The sequence below is a fragment of the Nanorana parkeri genome, unplaced genomic scaffold, assembly GCF_000935625.1.
Source record: "Nanorana parkeri isolate BGI_ZX_2015 unplaced genomic scaffold, ASM93562v1 scaffold1092, whole genome shotgun sequence".
In the NCBI taxonomy this organism is placed as follows: domain Eukaryota; kingdom Metazoa; phylum Chordata; class Amphibia; order Anura; family Dicroglossidae; genus Nanorana; species Nanorana parkeri.
In genome coordinates, this window is record NW_017307360.1 from 92,670 (window position 1) to 97,378 (window position 4,709).

Below are 4,709 nucleotides of genomic sequence, written 5' to 3' on the forward strand. Positions count from 1 at the left end.
ATGAATCTCCCCCCCCCCCCCTCCCCTTTCTCTCTCTGTTCCTACACAATATGCCTACCTGTCTTCCGAACACTGTAAAGTCTGTTTTTATGACCAGTAATATCAATCAGACCGGAGGGTTCTTCAGCATGCATTACATCACATCCTGAGCATGTAGGGTGCCCCGTAGAATTATATCTCCCAATATCGCCACGGGCTCTTGTAAGGGTAGAATGGGTGGTAGGCTCTGGGCACTTCTAATCTACCTGCACACTCCCACTGAATCAAGTAGCGTGGTTGGGATGATGTCAGCAATGCCTATAATAAACCTAAGAGGTTGTGAGAAGAATACTGCACACAGAGCATGCAGCGGTGACCAGTCTTCTCAGCAGAAAGGGCTGAGATCCCACTGTCTGAAAGATGAATAATGACAGCTGAAAAAGAAGTCTATTTTAAAATTGCCCACTTTCTGCCCTCCTCCCATCTCTCTGAGGCCCCCTACCCATATATATATATCAACCAGCAGACCCCTTACAAAAAAAAAAAGTGTGTGTGTATATACTGTATATGTGTATATATATATATACACATATACAGTATATGCACACACACTTTTTTTTTTGGATCAACATATATATATATATCAATATATATATATATATATATATATACATATACAGTATATACACACACACTTTTTTTTTTGTAAGGGGTCTGCTGGTTGATCTGATGACATCCCTGGTCCTATTTTTCTCTTGCAGCAGGGGGGTAGGTTCCTTTTGCTGCATAAAAACAGCAATCATGTGAAAGTGAGTTTAATCATGCTGTCTCTCGCACAACCCATCTACTGGTGGAAAATAACTACTACAGGGGCAGCTCCAAATCGATGGTAAGTATTGCAGCAGATGCTATTTTTTATTTTAACTTTTAATCTGCTTTTATTTTTGTAAATTATCTTTGGCTGGAGTTTTGCTTAAAAATGGAGCAGTAGATCTACAAAACACACAAGAATTATTATCCGTACTGGTCTTTTGGTATCAGAACCATAGACAAAACTAGTACCTGCAATACAATGCTTACCACGGATTATAGAAACAATGCTCACGTAAAATGCACAGCTGTGATAGAATAATGTAAACCCTTATGTTTTACCCTTACCAGAGAGCACACGTAATTATAATTTTCATGTCGATTGAGTTAATATGTGCTATTTTAGAGAACTGTATATTTTTAGAATTTGTGAATGTTCTCAGTAACTCTTTGAAGTGAACCCATTGGAATAGCAATGACCTATCACAGCCCATGTATCGCTGAAGTTTGTTTGCTCCCAATTTTGGAAGTTAGGCCCTTGACAGTCCCCATAAGAGCCTTGGTTGTGACAGGTACTAGCTATCCTAATAATTTCACTGTTATAGAAGCAAGCTTGTATTTTATGTTTGTGGATCTGAAAATGCCTGCATGGGATGCCGTACCATTTCGAAGTGAAAATGGAATATAGGTTAACAGAGACATGAGGGAAATATGGTGAAAGACATGCAACAGTTTGTGATTGTGAAGGACTACTTGTTGGAAACCATCGAGTTAAAATCTTACTTTATCTGTTAGATTGGTGATTGCACTTCATACATAAGCACTGTTTAATCACTGTAAACAGTTACACATATCATATTTTAATTTGTAACTCCACTTTTGTAAAGAAAAAAAACAATGCCCTCTGGGTGTTTTGTGCACATTGCATGGATTTTAGGAAACTTTCCTCCTTTTTTTCCCCAAAATAGCTGTTTGTTTCACCCTCCATCATTCCAGAATGATTCCTGAATAAGAGGGTCAGCCTTCATTACAATCACCTGAGCGAGGCTCAGTGTTCTAATGCAAAAACTGCAGTGTTTGCATCCTTTTAATAGACAATCCTCATCAAATCTTATCGCAGGGGATGCCTACAATTTTACTTGCATCTCAGTGAAGACTTCTGAGAAAATACGTGAAGCAATTACACAAGCAGGAAATTATATTTCTAGGGGGCATTAGGTATAGCAACAGTGTACCATATTGCATTATTTTTATTGACAGTTTCAGAAAATTACATCATCAGCAGATTGAAATGCAAAGGTATTTTTTAATAGCAATAAATTCCCAATGAGATCTAAATTATGTCATTTGATTTCATGTTTCTGCCCTTTTGGCATTGCTGTGAGAAGGGCTTTCTGCTACAAAACCTTTGTTTTATGTTATTTATATCAAATCAAATAAAGTGTCAAGGGCTTGTATTGAAAAAATCCCAACCTCCCTACACATGCTCTTCCTCCTTGGATCTTACTCAATCTTCAAGCTTTATGTATAGCGCACAGGGCAATGTTCTATCCATGGCAGCCAATTAAAAGTGTGCTTTCATTAGTCTAACTATGCTGTGAAAAGATAATTTCTGATTGCTTGTTGTTTCTTGTTCTTTTGCATCTTTTATTTTAAGTCCCATTGTTTCTATAATAGGTAGAAATGAAAACTGTACAGAAGATCTTAAGTAAACACTAGAAAATGTAAGAAAATGTAACAACTGCCCATCTATAGTTATACCCAGCACAATTTTGCCTTAGAATACATTTTGACTTATCAGTAAGATGTATCGCCCAGTATTAATGGCTGGTTTTCATTCAGCTTTAGCGGCAAAAAAAAAACGCCTTAAATTAATTTAAGCTGCTTCAGATCAGGTCACAAGCAAGCCATAAATCAATGGTGCACCTAAATATAAAGTGATTTGCTCATTTTTGCATAACTCTGTATTGCGAAAGCATTCTTATTGATTCTATTATTTACAAAGCAGCTTTGTTGTAACTGTAGTTTACAAGTGGTATACTCCAAGGTATGTCATTGTTCTGGCAGTGTATTTAGAGATTGTTGTACGGAGATCTAGGCTGTGGCAGCATCCAAACAGAAAATCAGAAAGGCCAGGAAATGCTCAATGCTGTCCAACTGTCGCTTTCTAAAGAGATCTAGACTGTGGTAGCATATATGACAATTCAAAATGGCCAGGAAACAACCCAGTCCAACTGTCACCTACTTATAAAACTTGAATATTAGGCTGAAATATTATCCCACCTAAGTTATGATACCTCCCACTCAGGCTATGAATATTAGCGAAAATAGGTACTAGAAGTTCAGAACATATTCTGGGTCTTTTGGGGAAAAAAAGCCTAAATTGAATAGCTCTATTTTGGCACTGTTGCCTGAGACAAAATTATATTATTGGGTCAGCAAGAGTGAGAACTGTGCACAAACTCCTTTAAAGTTGAGCATGGGCAAAATAAAAAATAAAATAACATTTATCATTCAGTCTGTCAACAGCATAAACATATCAATTTTTATATGTCTGAGTCTTGTTGATCCCGCTGATAGATATGGTATTTTTAAACTTCCTTAATGGTACCTGCTGTCCCGAAAAAGTGACAGCTACAGGAGTTGGGAGAAACTATATAACACCGATGGAGCTGCTTACAAAGGTTACTTGTTATGGTTTTTTTTAACTTTTTTCCAAAAGTAAAGAACAAAACGTTAAAACTTTTTTTAACTTTAGTTAGACTTTTAGATTAAAATCCATTTCAAACTACATGTGCATCTCCCTGCCCATGTGATGTCAACACTGGTGTTGAGTTTCACTGCAGAGTAAACACAGGAAGCCACTTGTTCTGTCTGTCCAGTGACCAGCTGTTAGTCTTAGAGATGGATACTATTTTAGTAGCATAATTGAGGAAATCACCCATATGGCTCCAACATCATTCCTCCATCCTGCTAACACTGTTTCTGTATGAAATCAAATTATTCTGACCTCCTGCTGACAGCAACAGAACATATGAAAGGAGAGAAAGTGGCAGGAGTGACTCGTGTACCTCAGAAATAGGTGACCTTGAATAAGTATTCTTTTGTCAAAAGCCTCAATCCTAAATCAAGTTCACGTTTTGGTTGAATTATTTCATTTGAAATATACAATCTATAGCCCTGGTTACTCCTGGAAACTATCATGCTTAAATTGGTAAATTGGTACATAAAGCAACCTGTATTTTCTGCTAGTGGTCCTTTAAGAGATTTATATACTAATAATTTCGGAGGTCTTGTTTGTTTGTTGTGTGTTGGGGGGTGTTTATATCAGTCAGAAATGCAACCTACATTTCTGGATCTCTGCATATTGGTTGGCCTTTATAAGGTTACATTGAAATATTGTATGTTACACAAATGAAATGGTGGTGTTTGAAGTCCTCATGTACGAACTTAATGCCATCTGACCGTATTGCTTTCTCTAACAGTGACCATACAATGGACATACATTATCATGTAGATAATGCATTACTAAGGTGCATACAGCAAAGTCACAAAGTACTAATGAATTTCAAAGAGAAGGGATTATTATGGTTATTTCAGTGAATGTCAGCATATTTTGTTTTGGTGATCCTTATGGTTGTAGAAGTAGAGGAGTGTCGACCAATATATATTAAATGCAGTCACACTGCAGAAACGGCAAGGTTATCTGAATTCAGGAATTGAAACGCACAATACCAAGTTCTGGGGTCAATGCTTTAAGTTTTGCCTGCATTCTTGCCATTGAATAGGCACCTGTAGAGAGGTGACCCAGAACAGTCTAAAGCATATAGGTTTAATAACATACTCAAAACATGTATATAATCAGATGGGTTAGTCTCTGTTGAAAACATTGTGTCCTTCAAACCTGAATGACAATGGAA